The following is an 18,994-nucleotide window of genomic DNA, read 5'->3' as shown; positions in this document are numbered from 1 at the left end:
AATATCTTTTAGTCCGTAGAGTTGGCCATTGGGCGCACTACAGAGACTAAAATTATTATTATTAATGTTGGATGTACTTATCGAGCCGAGCAGACGAAGGTCAAGCACGATTTCCTAGTTTTAATTACTAGTTTAGTTGTGCGAGAAAAACCCCTCTTCTTATCTTTCTTCGAGTTTTAAGTGTTTTTTTCTCAGTGCTTGGTTCAAATTTATTCGTTGATATGTTGGTTATGGATTTCTTACGATGGTTTCTCCAGGTTTAAGCAATAAACACGTCAAGCTGGTCTCAACAAGTAAACAGCATGAAAAATTATTTGACCTCCCCGTCGTTGGGTTGATGGACTGACATGCAATGCTACAAAAAGAATTTGTCCAAAATGGGGAGCTAGGCGCTCAAAGGGGCTACTTAGTCGGTCAAGGAAAAACGTATCTATGTTAGTTGCTTTGATAGCAGCCCACTTTATCATAGGTCGACGTGCTTAAAGATTGAACGTACCGCATTTCGACTATTGCAGAAGCTGCTAGAATGAAGAGGAGGAAGAGTCCGTTAGACGCCTTCTCTGTTACTAACCCGCGTGGCATGCTACTAGGTCTAGATACTTTGGCTCATCGTTTTTAAATGATACTGTTGACCTGAAATAAATGTTAGCCAGATCGATGGGCTTGCAATTAAAACATAAAGGTTGAACGAGGAGTAGCAGTTAAACTGCTATTATGGTATCACAATGAATCGGCAACGGTCTATGAGAGGTCGTTTAGAGACCAACTGCAACTTTTACCTACCTTCCTACCTACCTCTCCGTCATTATTGATGTGTTTCGGGGGGCCTCCATCGATTTTTTGTATGGTTATAATAATACATCCATCCTTGCATTTATCGTCATAATAGTCTTCTAGTTTCTAGTTTTCAGAAGCTGTTCCCAGGTAAGAAACAGTCGTATTAAATCTTTCAGCTTCAAATCGTACATACGAGTATAAGCAAATCCCTGTTGCAGCTGACATTGATTTTCATTCAGTACCGCCACTAATTCTGCCACTTCCAACTTTCTTATAGTCAAACAACTAACCTATAAGATCCCATAATAGTACAATACCCCCCCCCCCCCCCCCCCCCACCCCCCCCGCTGCAGCTTTTTTGAAGGAAAAAATAAAACCACTTGCTTTTCAAGTTTGACACGGCCTACAAAAGTTAAGGAATTATGGAAAGCAAGAATGGTCTACAATAGTCTATATCTTAAATCCATCGAATTCTCAAGGTTATACGTATTCATTAAACACTCGAATCGGGATCCAATAACTTATCTCACACTCATCTCTAAAGCAAAGCGCTTTGATAAATGAATTACTATGATTCGTGGTGTGGCTGCAAGTGTTGATGCGATCTTCTGAGTGCAGAGAGGAGAGACGAAGTGATGCGACGCGGTAATTTATAAACGATGCTTAACAAACCAGAGATCAAGCGACAACCAACCGGTCTGGGCGGCCAACGCGTCAAACTCACAGCAACTCACAGAAACACCACTAAGCACACCGGCAAACGGTCGGACCGACGTACGGAAGGGCGGAAAACACTCATACGCATACATGCGGATGGGAAAATTATTCACAGTTACGCTGATGGGACATTAACGCGACTGTTTGTTGTACGAGTCTTTATGCCAGTTCCTTGTGCGTTCGGTTTAATTTCTTCTTTCATTTTTTTATACTAACTATATTTTATTACTCATTATTATATGACCATTTCGAACGGAAGGAATTGTCATTTTCGCTGTTGCGCCGTTGCAGAGGATGCACCACCGCACCTTGCTTGACTTGAGCGACAGACGGAGAGGCGGACGGTAAGCGAATGCGCATTAGTCTCGGAGCAGGTGAAAGCAAAAACACGTCAACGACAAAACGGTCGCCTACTCGTAAATGTGATTTGTTCGCATCAAGCTCATCAACGATTTTATTAAGTACTTTTCTTGAACATTACAAAATGCTCATTACGAATGATAAATGGCTGATCGACTAAATGGTTAAATGGATACATAAATGATGTATAAAACTACTGGCTACGACACTCATCTGATAGATGCAAAAAATTGTGTTTATATGGAAACAAATTTAATATTCATACACACATACATAAAATAGTATGTGCAGTGTATACATGTATGTACCCTCTGATCAGAAAGTACCGGGAATGTTTAAATAAAGCCAAACAGAATTAAATTTCAGGCAAATTTATTTTATCTCCTTCAAATTATGACACGTCTGAAGCAACACACATGTGCCAACGTTTAACTCAGTCCTCCATGCATTCCTGGTAGGCCGACGAAGGGATGGCCTTCAGCTCCTTCGACGCATTCTCTTTGATATCCTCTATCGACTGAAATCTCCATCCACGAAGTGGTAACTTCAATTTGGGAAACGAAAAGAAGTCGTACGGGGCCATATCAGGTGAAAACGGGGCTTGCACGATGGTATTTACTTGGTGTTTGGTCATATAAGACAGCACGATTTGGGATCGGTGTGATGGCTCGTTATCATCATGCAAAATCCAAAAATTGTTGCCCACATTTCCGGCTGTTTGCGATGTACAGCATCTCTCAAACGCTTCAAAACGGATAAATAATATTCTTTATTGACTGTCTGGCCCGATGGAGGGTACTCATGGTGCACTACTCCTTGGTAATCCACTTCCCCGTACATTTTGATCATAGGGTTTAAGCATAATTTGTCTTCCAATATGTGCGGTATGAGGAGTGTTGGAGCATTAGTCTGAGTCTTGATGTTGGAGACACTGAAAAATTTGTTAGAATTCAACGAAGAGGCTGATTTTGTGTCATCAAGAACGACGACGCGCATTTCCACCTAAGCAGATTTGTCAATAAGCAAAATCTTCGTTTCGTACGCGCGAACGCAGAGCCGTAACATTTACTCAAAACCACCGTGTGGTGCGGCGTTTACGCGGCAGGAGCCGTGTTTTGAGCCGTAATTTTTTGAGGACGTCATAGGCAATACGGTCACTTTTACCGGCGAATGCTACAGAGCTATGATAAACGATATCTTACAGCCGGAATTGAATGAGCGGGGCTTGGTGAAGATGTAGTTTCAACAACATGGTGTAACCACACACACAGTACGGGCCACAGAAGATAGTGCGAAGTAAGCAATTCCTGGTCGCGTAATCTCCTATTTTGGTAATTTGACATGACAAACAAGATCGCCCGACCATTTAACCATTTCAAACTTTTTTCTTTGGCATTTCAAATTCCAGACGTTTGATGTGGTTACTCAAAGAGAAGCCACACTTGGACGAAAATCAAATTTTAAGAGATTTAAACTACTTGAAGTCGTGGTATTATGGAAATAGGCTTCAGAAAATTGCAGCCTTTTAGGAGAATATTCGACAGGAATGTGAACAGCTATCACCAGAAATCTTATGGTGAGTTATGGAAAATGAGATAAAACGGGCACAAATACGTATTAAAATTGGCGACAGCCACTTGACGGATAACATCTTTTCTACTTAACAGAAAGGTCCTTAGGTCAAAAATTTTAAAGCTCCACATAAAGACACACTCAACATAATTTTTTTTTTACTTAAAGTTTATTCAAAAACAAAATTGATAAAAAAATATTAATTTGCGCCACCTTCTAAATGGTGATAAATTTAGAGGCATCGAGGAGGACTTCGGTATCTAGTGAATAACTTTAGTAATTTTGACTTCGAATACGTCAATCGAAGCTGGCTTATCCATAAAGAACTAAGACTTTACTTATCCCAGAAAAAAATAGTACAAAGGGGTGATATCGCAAGATTTTGGTGGCCAATCGACTGGTCCGAGACAAGAAATAAATTGCTCACCGAACGACGATGCAGTAAATTCATTGTTTCACGGTAAGTAGCGCCGTGTTGTTGGAACCAAATATTGTGGAGATCACGGGCTTCATTTTCCGACATCCAGAATCAAAAAGTCGTTTATCATCGCACGATAGCGTTCGCCCTTCACCTTCCTATTGGCGCCAGCCTCGTCTTTAAAGAAATATGGGCCGATGATATCTCCCGCCCATAGGCCGCACCAAATGGTTGTTTTTTGTTTTCCATGGATGTGATACCTGTTCTTGAATGGTTTCGGCTTGCTCTTCGGCCTAAATACGGCCATTTTTCTTATTGACATAGAAAAAAAGAGGTTGTCTGTAAAGTCGGTTTACTGACGATAGTTTAACGTGACAACGTCATAAGAAAATACTAATAAAATGGTTGCAATTGTCAAAACAAAATTTTAATTTTATTTGTTTGATGGATATTTCGTATGGATATAGAGAAGGAGGTAAATGGAATCGCAATGGAATTGATCAAGTTACATTCACACAAACGTGAAAAATTACGAAACATTTATCAAATTCATGAAAGATATGTTCAATTTCGATTGTGCATCAGACGTACATAAGTCAACAACACTAAGAGGCACCATCATCGATTTGACTTTTACAAGACACATTAGACTCGAAACACCCCCTTTCATTTCCTACTTTTCCTATCATTGTCCTATTCTCAACAGAGAAATGGTTCATTACCATGCACACAGGAAGAAGGCATATGAAAATACAAGTATGTGAATTTATATACAAATGCGCATATACATACATATACATACATATACAATATATGCTCACTCAAGTAGGCCAGATGTCGAACGTTGCCGAACGCGGGGGCCGATTGTGCTCTTTGTCGTTCGTTCCGCGCTCTCGCTTGCAGTTAACGACGCATGAGCAAGATAACGACGCATTTTTTGGTGCGTGCAGCCGCCTACATCGAATTATAAGACATTATTGACATCACATAAGCCAAAAATGGACCTCATCGTTGATCGCCATAGTTGGCCTGAGAGCGCGATGAACACTGTTCACAGAGCATCGATTTTCGTTATACAAGTGTACGAATATAGCAGGGAACTGCAAGGCAAATGAACTTGCTCGAACCGGTACAACGCTTGACCTCCAAGTGGATAAGACGCTGATACCCATGCCTATAGCCACTTGTAAACTACTTATAGTAGATAGGGAAACCATCAATAAGGTAAACACAAATTGGCAAAATCTCTCAACATGCGAACTAAGCAGACAGACATGGCCGAAATGGAACAGCAGTCGATCGAAAATCTTGTTAAGATTTAACAGAGAATCTATAAGAAAAATGATAGGGGTATTAACTGGTCAGTGTTTAATAGGCAGCCACGTTAGAAGGTTAGGTCTCCCGTACTTCGATTTCTGTAGAAGCTATCTTAATATAGAAGAATAATGTTTCCCCGTCAGACATCCTTTATGTGAGTGTGAAAGCTTAGCAACAAAGAGATTCCGCACTCTTGACATGGCATTTTTAACTGATGTAGCGGACATAGCGCATCTAAAACTAACGAAGCTTTGCTCGTTTATTAAAGCTACCGGATGGTTGAAAAGGAACCCATAGGGTAAGGATAAGTTGCAGTGGTATCACAATTGACCTATGAAAGGTCTAAGTGTGTCATTGCGACAGCCACCCCACCTACCTACCTTTATATATGTGCATCATCCAAATTGCGTCAATAACCCAATAGTAGATTGGAATCCACAAGGTCATCGAAACCGAGGGTGCCCCAAGAACATCTGAGGAGTTCCATTATTCGCAAACATCAAATTATCAATATGAAAAACCGACTGCTGTGTAAATTTTGGTGAAGCCAAGAATTTGTAAGTTTGCATTTAATAATGTTTAATATACGAATAAATATGTATTTAAATACATACATACAACCAAATACAAATATGTGTCCATATACATACATATGCAGGTACTTGTAAGAGTTTACTCGAGCTTGCCATTTACCCCGTTGGCAATTTTCCTTAACACTTTAATTGTGATTGCATTGAACAACAACAAGAGTTACATACATAAACAAAAGCGGTAACGACATTTAGCTATACATATTTACACATATTCATACGCACACACACATACATAAATACATGTGAGAGGTGCTCAATAAAAACTTTTAACTTGTTCGACAAGTTTACGTTTAGCATGTTGCAAGTTGCAGGTTGCAACTTCGAAGGTGGCAGCGGCGGCTTTTGTTTTTTCATGCCCGTTAAACGCCAGCACCAAGCGCTTTATTAAATTACAATTACACTGCGCAAAAAGGCGGTAAAGCCATGCAAACAAATGAGTTGGAGTAATGGGGTAACAAAAAAGTCTAGGAGTGGATATGGATGTTTAAGTTTATTTATAGATGTGTGGGTTAGAGGTGTGCATATAAGCTTACAGGTGACTTGTGTTGCCGTTTTGCTTAAACTTTTCCAAAAGTAATCATTATTTGTTTGCGGATAATCATTTTTTACGTTTTGATATTAAAATTGATTTTCATAGAAATTGGCACAGGCATTCAGGCTTGACTGGAAACATTTGAGCAGTAATGCGATCAAAACGACTGAATTTTTTCTGTCTCATTAGTAAGGTTCATCCAGTTGAAAAACAATTGACTGTCTATATGGGAAATCGTGAGAACTGTAAGTATAAATCTTTCTTTGACGGGAAGCAAAAGCTTGAGGGAAACAGAGGTTAAGGCACCTTTCATGTCTAGCGACGTGAAAATTGAATGCGTTGAAAATTGAAGAAAAACAATCGGTATCAATTGAAAATCGTTTTTATTCATTAGATCAATTATTTATTTACCCTGACGTAACACATGACACTAGCGTAACTGATTGCGCTGCTCAGATACGTCTTAAAAAAAAAATTCGATCGATTATTCATCGGGAGATATGTCGCTATGGTGGGTAGTAGATTTGCAAAAAAAAAAAAAAATTTCTAGATATTTTATCTGTTTATTGGAAAAAAATAGGATTTTTTTACGTTCTCGCTCTTAAAAAAATTAAAAAATTTGATTATAAAATTATAGTTCAGCTACCCGCGAGAGTCACAAGTCTACTTAATAGCATATTAAAAATTCAAATCAATCGGTTCAGTACTTTTTGAGAAATTACCAACGTCAACTCGGAAAAAATAGTTCCAAGGAAAACAAGGTTAACGCGCTTATAAGGGGTGGTTAAATTTCAATGTGAATGTGAACCACACCTAAACGTCAACGACACCGTTGCACTTCTTTCTTTCGATTATTTGAAAGAAAAGGTGTACGTCGATAAACCAGCAACAATTCAAGAGCTAAAGGATGAGATAATTCGGCACATTAACGGCATAGAACCTCAACTATGCCTCAGCGTCATCGAAAATTTGAGCCATCGGATAGAGTTGTGCCGCTGAGGCATATTTTATTTTATACGTAATTGAGTTATACCAGTTTTATCATAATAAGGAGAAATGACAATAATTTCTTAAAACAATTGTATTTTATTCAAAATCAACACCCGCCCTTGAAACTTAACCACCCTTTACCTGGGCGTCATACCTCAAACCGGTCTCGATTTAAAGGACTGTAACGTCTAAACTACAACGAATTTCAATGTAAAAATTTACACGTATATTTTTGAAAGTATAAACTATCGTAATATGAAAAAAATTGATTTTTTCGAAATTCTAGACCAGAAAGGTGCCTCAAGCTCATTGTTAGTTTCCTCGCAGTAATGATTTGCATTTATTTGCTGATTTACTTAGATTTGCTGTTATTGGGTAAGGCATTATTGCACAGGTTTAGCCTTCAGCTATGGTGAAAAACGAAAGTGAGCGAGTAATTTCGACTGCCATATCACCGAGGACTCGGCAGTCGTAGTCTATCCGTTCATTTCACACGTATTCACACACTCGTCCAATCAGTGGTTGTTCAGACGGCAACGAAGTAAAATGGGTAAAAGTAAACTTTTTCCTATATCACCAACACAATCCCACTTTTTTCGTAAACAAACCGCTGTACCGTAACCACGGTTACGTAAGCCCATTAGCTAATTCTTTCAAATTCGGTCAAATTTTAACGGTCTGAACATACAACAACTTTTGCGATAACTTCGAATTGTGACTTGGAATCTGTCATGTCCTTCTAAACCATTAAGAGATTCAAATCTTCACATGTGGTTGAGAAATGAACATTGAAACTGCCTTGGCGGCTTCGCCCAGAAACATTATTGAGGGAAACTTCCAGTAAGCAGTGCGGCAAAGCGATATACATAACGGATCTGTCATCTTCTAAAATCACCTTCTTTGTAGACACTCAATCATCTACAACATCTTCACGACGAGGTCCATATGCTACCTAAGAAGGAGCATAACCAACTGCTAAGCAAGCAGTTCCTGCTAGGGTGTTACCGCAGGTCTCACCCTTGCAGATACCTGCTTGCGCCTGAGCCACCTCCCAGGCATGTCAGGAGGCACTTCCTCAATTACGCGGACGAGATCCAGGACGAAACAGACCAACAGCTACTGAATCGGACAGTATACAGACAGACACTCCACGACATTCATCGGGAGATCCTTATCACCTTCTTAAGCTCTCGACCCCCGAATGCCGTCATCTGAGTCCAACCACCACCCATCGCAGACGAAGAGCTCCAACTTCCCCGAGAGTCCCGCGTAACGTTGGCATAACTACGTTCAGGATACTGTAGCAGGTTAAACTCCTACCTATCCAGAACTAAACATATGCCCGGCATGTGAAGGCAATCCGCACGACACTAACCACCTCTTCACATGCCCCATCAAACTCACTCATCTAACGCCCCTCGCCCTCTGGACCCAACCTGTCAAAACAGATAGTTTCCTGGGCCTACCGTTAGATGAGCTAGACGAAGACGGCCGGTGATTACACTACACTGACAGGGCAAAGTTACTGCTACAACAACAACAACACTCAAGTTGCACTAAAAAACTTTGTGTCGCTCACAACTAAATAGAATTACCTTTAAAATCCCTACAATATATTCGTCAACCTGGAGGGTAACCTGCGACAGAATAGTTGTCCGAGAAATTAGAAGCAGACGAGCGTACGAGAGAAGCGTCTAAAACAAGACTTTGAGAATCGAGTCCAATCTTGCTCGCACTTCTGAGTTGGTTTCACTAAAACAGGTAAACCGTTCCCGACACTTGCTGATTATCCATTTCACTTTAACACTCTTGTGGAACGAAGATTACGCGGCTTACAGAGGCTCTCGCGAACAAATATATGGCTTCTTGCGAAAATGCTGTCTTTGGAGCTAAAGGCTAACCTAATTGGTTGCACGGCTGCCAGGTTCAGAGCTTTTCATAACGATTTCTGGAGGACGTATAGAGATGAAGAGGAGGCATATAAATACCACTGATCTAAGCGATTAATAAATGCATTGTTGTTACATATGAAGCAGTGCCCCCAATCTTTATAGTAATTTAACAAAAAAACGCTTACAATTTGCAGACCTCTAACATCAATATCCGCTATCAACAAGTACAATAAACGAGTATTGTAATAGTGAAATTTTCGAATCGATGATCTGTTTCTGCAGATTCTGTTTAGAATTCGTTTAATGAGACAAAATCGGATTTAGTAGAAAAAGGGAAACTGCGAACTAAAAGGTATTTTTCATCAACACAATGCGTTCCAATGTCCTTGATGTCCAAAATACTTGCCGACTACCTTAAGAAAGCAAAACGTCACTGGCAGATGAGTTTCTCACGCCAAGAGGTTCGACTATTATTAATAATAATGACAGAATTTAGCACTGCGAGCTGAAAGACCCTCTGTGCAGCTTTCGTGGATTCAGAGTATTTCTCTGAGCCCAATTTTTTAAATAAGTTTTATTATCATGAAGACAATGTTCGTCACCAAGCCGTTTCTGTACCCGTTTCGTTCATCATAAATTCCTGGAGTTCCAGTGTGGAACACAGGGCCGTTTCATTGAATTGAGTTAATGCTCTGAACTAAAAGGTTAAGGTCGCCTTTAGTCAACGCTTACGTTACCGCGGGCAAATTCGAAGCCTCTAATATGTTAGGCACGGTCAATGAATATACCACGTTAATCAAAAAGTTCCTGAACAGCCGCCAGGTGACGCTCTAAGTCAACTGATTTGAGTTCTGTTGTTTGTTCTTTGTTTTGCTAGATTGCCACATCTTTGATTAATATTTCCACTAAAACTTTTTCGCCATTGCTGGGCATTTGGGCAAGTTGCGCCGTCTTGACGAGTGGCATGAACGCTTCAGAATAGATCGCGAGATCATCAAAGAAAATAAACGTAGGAGCAGGTCGTCGGCATCGTAAATGATAAAAACATCAATAAAGTAAAAGAAAAGTGTAACAATAACAGCAAATTAGTCATGAGAGTGCTGACAGAGGACAAGAAAGTTGTATGGCTTCAATTAGGACATCGTAGTCAATGATTTGGGTTCCCGCCGTGTTTTTGCAAAGTTGGTCCCAAAAGACCTGAATTTCATGCAAACAGGGGCCGCGTTGATATCGTCCGCGACATGATTTACAAGGCTGAATCCGACCCAATATTCACGAAGTGAATAATTATTGGAGACAAGATGTGGGTGTGTGTGGCACGCAATCCAGACACCAGGCGAGAGAGCGCAGAGCTGTGAATGAACGAAGACCAAAAAAACCACATCGTTTTCAGGCGATGCTCACGGTTCTTCCGGATTATAACAGTATTGCACACCACTATTTTTTGCCAGAAGCTCAGACAGGTTATAAAGAGTATTATCTGGGCGTTATTAGAAGTTTACGCGAAACGATTCACAATTCGCCCAAAATCGAAGTAGTTGTGAAAAAATAACTCGTGGAGTTTGCACCCTGATAACGCACCGTCGCACAGTGCCTTCATTATCTGTGAATTTTTGACCAAGAATAAAACGAATGCCATCCAACAGAAATGTAATTCAACTGATATGACCTCCTGCCGTTTTTTTCTGTTTGAGCGAGTCAAAACACTACTACGCGGAACGGGTCTTAACAGCCGAAAGGAATTAAGCGAACAATCGAAGACGTCTCTGATGGCTGTAGCGAAAACAGAGTTCCAGAAATGTTTCGAGCGCCGGATCAAGCGCAGGCATAAGGGCGTTACAGTTCAAGGGGAGTACTTTGAATGCGATAATGCGATAATATCACTTTTGAGAAATAAACTCGTATTTGGAATTTTCTTAATATTTATGTTTCGGGAACTTTTTTATCAAGGTGATACAGTTGCTGTAGTGTTTCTCGCCCTGTTAGAGCAAGGCCAGACATTAAGATAAATAATTCTACAACGACATTCATTCCCAAGACATTCAGTATACAGGTCTAACCGAATGTGACCGCTTAGGTAGCCAGTGAGCAACCCAAACTCAGCTTTACCAAATGGCTTTATGTCCTCTCTACCGAAGGGATAACTAAATATCTGTAGAGTATATTGAATGTGAATACTTTTTCTTTATTGTATTTATTATTCTTCGAGGCAAATGGTTACATATATTTCAGACTGTGGCAACACTGTAAATTAAGTTTTTGTTTGCTCTCAGAGGCGAAATGTGCATAGCGGAGGCTTTCGAAGTATTGGAGACGGTCAAGAGGCAAAAGTTGTTTGCATGTTTGGCAGTGAGTATGTAAGCACTAGTGTGGATGTGCACACATATGTACATACATATTAATATGTGCTCGAATAAATTTTCTTTACCACACGCCTTGCTCGACGTAACAAGACTGTCAAAACAGGCAGCACTGCGCCGCTAAATAGGGAAACTTGCAAAGAAAAATATGTGTATGTGTGTGTATAGCCAAGAAAATCATGATGTGGCGCATGCAATGCCAACTTGGTAAATCAAAACATATTTAGTGAATCGCAATTTTCTGCCATCTTCCCCGATTGCAACTTAAAGCATTTCGTATACCCGTGAACGTTCGTGCATACCGGCCTGCTTGTATGTACGAGTATTACCATTTCGAAAGGGATAATTTTTAATTTAAATTTTATGGCATAGCATGAATTCATAGCCATATACAACTTAGACCCGCTACAGCCGGGCAAAAAGCAACGCTGCACCGGAACTGCCAAGCTGCCAGGTTACCAGCAGTCCATTGACTTTGCACGCCAACTTAATAAAAATCACATCGACACAACAAAAAGAAATTAATCTTGTCAGCACAACACGCACAGAAATCACTTCACTCCACACATTTTTTGGTTTTTGCCTTGGAAGCTCATCCAAAGATGCCCCCAAACCGCCCAACCCTCCCAACTTTCCCAACTACTCAGCAAATGTGTAATCGTAATTCGTTCTTCGCACTTTAATAAATGTGTTTTATTTACAATGCACGAATTAATTTGTTTACATTGCGGTGTTGTTATTGTTGTTCATGTTGCTGTGTTGTTCTTCTATTTGCTGTTACTTAAAATTTGACAAAAGTGTGAAATGACTTGCTGACAATATGTTGCCCCTGCCACCAAACAACTACGCCAACAATAGTAACAACAACAACAAGCAGTCGTATCACGCCAACACATTGCCATGACAGCGAAGTAGTGAAGCGTCAAGCGAACGAGCTCCGTACGAGCGCCCAGCTGCAAACTCAAAATACTGCCACAATGTAGAGGAGTGAGTAGTTAAACAATTTACAGCTTCCTTGTATCCGTAATTGCTGCAATAACTGCCCCCTTTCTTCGATGTGGTTGTTGTTTGTTCGTTATATGTATGTGTGTGTTGACAGAATGTCGACACTAAACAACTTGTGAATTTTTCCAAATCAGTGAATTTCATTTCAATTTATTATCACATTTGCAACGCTTTCATTATTTAGGTTGCGTAGAGAATTTTTGGAAAATGGGCAATTTGGGGTGATGAAGACGAAGTGGCATGGAAAACAGTGCTCGTGTTTTAAAATGTGCTGGGATAGCGCATCGAAGCGGCACTTGAGTGTAGTCTTAAATTATGTTAAATATTTAGTTCGCGTATTTTTGATATATACTAGTGTACTTGCCGACGACTACGAGGGTGCCTTTTATATGTCGGGATTAGAGAACAAAAACAAATTTTAATCATCGAAAATGACTTTATTGTTTTTCAAAATATTCTCCATGAAGATCTATACACTTTTGCATGCGTTTGAACCAATTGTCGGAGCACTTTTGCCACTCTGAATGCCGCAACCGCTTCTTCAGATGTCGAAAAACGTTGACCTCTCAGTTTGTTTTTTACGTACGGGAATAAAAAGAAGTCATTCGGTGCCAAGTCAGGACTATATGGCGGATGACCCATTAATTCGAAGTTTTGGGTGCTCAAAAATGCAGTTGTTTGAGCCGATGTGTGAGAACTCGCATTGTCCTGGTGAAGAGTGATCCGTCTTTGGGGATTGGTTTTCCTAATTTCTTGGAAGACAACTGGCAAACAAATGGTTGTGTACCACTCAAAATTACTGTTCTGCGTTGTTCTAGTGGTACGGTTGCGATATGCCCAGTTTTTCCGAAAAAACAGGCGACCATTTGCTTGGAAGTGCTTCGTGCGCGAACAACTTTTGTTGGATTTGGCTCATCTTGAAACACCCATACAGTCGACTGCGGTTTACTTTCGGGCTCATAGGCGTAAAACCATGATTCATCACCTGTCACGATGTCATAGACGTGTTTCGAAGCCCGCGATCGTATTTTTTGAGCATTTGCTTCGACACGAGCCTTTTTTTGAGCGATTGACATATTGTGTGGGATCCAACGCGAACAAATTTTTTTGACAGTCAAATGTTTATGCAATATTAAATGTAAGCTGGTCCCACTAATGCCTAAGATTGTCTCAATCTCACGATAGGTCACATGACGATCTTGCAATATCAGTTCGCGCACAGCATCAATGGTTTTCGGAACAACAACTGATTTTGGACGACCTTCACGAAATTCATCTTGGAGTGAACTACGACCACGATTGATTTCACCATACCATCGATAAACACTGGTCCTTGATGGAGCTTCATCGCCAAAAAATGAATTAAGTTCATCCATGCAATGTTGCTGAGTTAATCCACGTCGAAAGTTGTAAAAAATAATCGCACGAAAATGTTCACGATTTAATTCCATTTTTGGACCGAGATGAATCTTTTAAGTTACTGTAAACAACACAAATAGCACTGGTATTTCAAAACGTTCTCTTGTACGTAAAAGCCAAAAATGTCAAACTTTGCGGGACAGCTGTCAGTTGCCAGATTGCAACACCAGGGTTGCCAAATCCCGACATATACAAGGCACCCCTCGTATTAGGCGCCAACAGTTATTAAATAAACACATGCATTACAAAAACAACAAAAAAGATGTTTACTCTTTTTAAAAAGTGTCAAAAAAATCTTTGCATAACTGTAGGAAACAACAAGAAATGCAGTCTTTTTGGGCTAATATTTTGTATGTTCTTCTTGGGCATCAATTACCGCTTGAAGACGACTTCGCATTGATTTAACTAGTTTCGGAATATCATGTTCCAATGGTATTTTTCCCCACTCTTCTCTGATGAATCTTATTAATTCAGTTTTATTAGTGGGCGATCTTTTTCCTACTTTTCTTTTTAAATGATCCCACAATTTTTCGATTGGGTTAATGTCGGGACTTTGGGCGGGAGTATCAATAACTTTGGTGCAGTTGTAGAGTTACGAGGACCTGCATAAATAAGATTTATGTTTGGGATAATTATCTTAATAGTATTTGTATTTAAATTTGTTCGAATTTTCCGTGTCAACAAAGCCGAATTTTCTAATACTGGAAGTCAATTCGTTTTTTTAAATATCAATATATACTTCCTTGGTCATTATTTCGTCCAAAATTTTGATTTCACCCACTCCCATTGTTGATATACAACCCCAAACCATTACTGACAGTTTTCCAAACTTTACGGTTGGGATAATATTTTTGTTTTGTAGTGCTGTGAGAGGCTTACGCCAAACTCTCTGGGGTTCATCATTGTAGTAGAACATCATTTTCGTCTCATCTGAGAAAATAACGTCAGTATTCTGTGGGAAGTGATAATTGCTCGGTGCCAAATTGCAATCTTTTATCAACGTTTTGTGCTCATAACAGGGGGTTTTTCCTAATCACTCTTGAAGAATATTTGTGTTTTTGCAACACTTTTCGAAGAGTTTTATGTGAAACTCTTAACCCGTAGTCTTTTTCCACTTGAAGAGCTAATCCTCTTGTACGAGTACTGCTTTGCGGGATTTATAAATAGTTTTAATAATTTTACGTTCAATTCGCTGCGTTACGTTTTTTGGTCTGCCTGTAGATCCTTTCAACTCGTTATGATATTATATACAGTTTTAATTTTGAGGGATTGTAGTGATTGAAATACACTAATTGAATAATATTTTGTGAAACTCGTTTTCCTGGCATTTTTTTTATTCAAATCTAAGATCACTTGTAGCACTGAAGAAAATCACTTTATAACTAAATAATTTCTTACACCTTTCACATTCCATAGCATTTGCAAAAAAACCCAAATGAAGGAAATTCGCGGAAAATAACTGCATTTTGTGTTGTTTTCATCAGTTATGCAAAGATTTTTTTGACACTTTTTAAATAGAGTAAACATCTTTTTATGTTGTTGTGGTTTTTGTAATGTATGTGTTTATTTAATAACTGTAGGCGCCTAATAGTCGTAGACAAGTACAATAATGGAATGTGTGTATACATAATTTTTTGCTTTTTTTTGTTGTTGGAGTTTTCGATCAAAGCAAAAATTTTAAATTTTCCTTCGCTATGCAAAGATATTCTGGACAAACTGTATACATAATTGGCGCGTACACCCTTCTTGGATGTTTGGCCGAGCTCCTCCTCCTATTTGGGGTGTGCGTCTTGATGTTGTTCCACAAATGGATGGACCTACAGTTTCAAGCCGACTCCGAACGGCAGATATTTTTATGAGGAACTTTTTCATGGCAGAAATACACTCGGAGGTTTGCCATTGTCTGCCGAGGGGCGACCGCTATTAGAAAAAACTGTTTCTTCATTTTGGCGTTTCACCGAGATTCGAATCTACGTTCTCTCTGAACTCCGAATGGTAGTCACGCACCAACCCTTTCGGCTACGGCGGCCAATATTTATTATAAAGGGTGGTTAAGTTTTAAGGCCCGGTGTTGATTTTGAATAAAACACAATTTTTTCATCATTCATTTAATTTCTTTTTATTATGATAATATTGGTATGTCTCAATTACGCATGGAACATAAATATTGGCCAAATGGTCGCCGCGGCCTCGGCGGCACACCTCCATCCGATGGTCCAAATTTTCGATGACGCTGAGGCATAATTGAGCTTCTATGCCGTTAATATGCCAAATTATCTCATCCTTTAAGTCTTGAATTGTTTCCGGCTTATTGACGTACATCTTTTCTTTCAAATAACCCCAAAAAAACGATAGCGAACACTATTCACAGTAACTGCCTAACCGGCCTCATTTTGGAAAAAATACGGCCCAATGATGCCGCCGGCCCATAAAACGCACCAAACAGTCACTCTTTGTGGGTTCATTGGTTTTTCGGCAATCGCTCTTGGATTATCATTCGCCCAAATGCGGCAATTCTGCTTATTGTCGAATCCACTGAGGTGAAAATGTGCCTCATCACTGAAGATGAAAAATCACGAAGTGCGCGATATGCATTTTTATTTGAACGCCCGTTTTCATAATAAGCCTGAATAACTTTAACGCGTTGCTCGATTGTTTATCTTTCCATGGTTCAAATTAGATTAGTCTGAAATTCAAAAATGTCAAATTAAATGAAGAAAAAGCTTGAAGTTTAGGTGTGGTTCACATTCAACATCGGGACATGAAATTTAGCCACCCTTTATTTGCAAATAATTAAATTAAATATGTAGTATGGGTGAAGAATAAAATAATAATGATTGGAAAAATTACTCTGTACAGCACGAAAAATTTCAGGCTCTGACCAGAACCTATGGGTTATACTCGTATTCCTTCTTAGATCAGATCCTTACATCTGAGCCAATTTTGTTTGGAACAACAGGAATAATTTCCTTACAATCATCCTTGACAAGTGTTAAAGCAACCTCAGATTAAATTCATGCCCGCTTGCTTTTTAGCATAAACTGGCATGTAATTGAATTACGAAATTTATTTGTTCTTTTTTCAGTGAGTTCAAAAATTAATTTCGCCCAAAAGGTGGAAGTAACTCGTGAATATTTTCATGCGAAGATTTATTACGAATTCCGACGTGAATTATCGAGATAAAAGTGCATCGACCAACTTGCTTCGACTTTTGGCATTGAAGCTCCTTACTTAGCCACATAGCCCCAAACGGTTGTTGTGCGAGAAACAATCGATGAAGTGGGTCAGTTGATAGTGCAAGATCATTGTGTGAATATTGCGACATAGAGGCATCCTTGGGCATTAATGGGAGCACCATACAATCAATCAAGAAGGTTTGTGTTAGTTAGATACCGCATAATTTGACAATTTCCCAAAAACGACTCGGACTCGTGTCGATTGGTGTAAAGAAATGTTGAAGAAATTCACCCGCGGTTGATTAAGTACCTTTGTATGGGAAATGGGCGTATTAGTTGACCGATTTCGCCCTATTTCGCCCTGTACGGATATCCAGACGAACGGATATACAGACATATTTAAATCGATTCCTCTCATCATTCTTGTAATTTTTTTATATGAATATCTATATCTATCTCCATTATTTTACGCAGTTACATACAACCGTTATGTGACAGTAGTCTTATTTTTGTTATTTTTATTAACGCCAATTGATCAGATCCATTTGAAGTGGCAAGTAGTATAAATTCTATACATGTATGTACATATGTAAGTGGTCTGAGGCAGTGCGGTCGTTAAAGTTTAGCTGCATACGAGTACAAGTGCACAAACTCCGAGTACACAAATCACTGCCGATTAACAACCATTAACGATCACAACAACATCAAAGTTGATGTTTATACCCTTTTTACATTTATGACTGAACTTAATGGAGTTTCTGTTCCCGACGAGCCCAGATCGAACGTTGATAGCCTGTTGATCGAAACGCTTATTCATACAAATAAGAAGAGTTTAACTCAATTTACGGAGAATCGCAAATCGTTCACTTACTGGCTACGCTGATCTATTAAGAACCTTTTAACCACTTGGGCAGGGGACAATAAGCGACGGGCAAAAACTTAGGAGTAATTGAAATGTTTATCTCCCAGGCTGTTTACTTAATTTGATTTGAGTTTATTGTTATTACCGAGAATAAGAGAAGTTGGTAGTAGTAAATTTTGTAATAGCAGAACCTATTAAAAATAACTATGGTAATAACATACATAAGTGGATCAACAATTAGTGTATCGCATAGCCGACTGTGCCAAAACTTTACGCTGTATTAAGGCTGTAAGATGTTATGGAGTTAGTGGTAGGATGTTGTTGTAGAGTTGGAGCTATTTTTCTAATAGTTACTAGTGATTGAAAAATTAGTTTAGGCAAATAATTGATTGTTATAAAGGGTGATTTTTTAAGAGCTATAGGAATGTTATTCAAAAAAACACACGTAAAATTCAGAAAAATGCATAAAATTTTTATTTAAATTGATAGTACAGTCCATTTAATTTAATGTTTGAAGATTATTTCATGCAAATGTTGACCACGACTGCCCTTCAAATGGTCCATCCGCTTAGTCCAATTTTTGCATACTCTTTCCAATGTTTCGGCCGGTATCTCACATACAAATGCTTTAATGTTGTCTTCCAATGCGTTAATTGAAGCAGGCTTGTCTGAATAGACATGAGCTTTAACATAGCCGCACAAAAAATAATCTAAAGGCGTTATATCGCACGATCTGGGTGGCCAATTGACAGGTCCCGAACGTGAAATAAAATGTTCACCGAACTCGCCTCTCAACAAGTCCATTGTTACGCATTACACCATATGTCATGCAAGTCAAGCTCTTGCATTTTGGGCAAAAAAAGTTGGATATCATTTCACGGTATCGCTCACTATTCACAGTTACGTTACGAGACGCAGCATCTTTGAAGAAGTACGGTCCAATGATACATCCAGCCCATAAACCGCACCAAACTGTGACCTTTTCTGGATACATACTTGCAATT

Source organism: Anastrepha obliqua, chromosome 1, assembly GCF_027943255.1.
Source record: "Anastrepha obliqua isolate idAnaObli1 chromosome 1, idAnaObli1_1.0, whole genome shotgun sequence".
Lineage (NCBI taxonomy): Eukaryota > Metazoa > Arthropoda > Insecta > Diptera > Tephritidae > Anastrepha > Anastrepha obliqua.
This window is presented reverse-complemented; position numbering follows the sequence as displayed.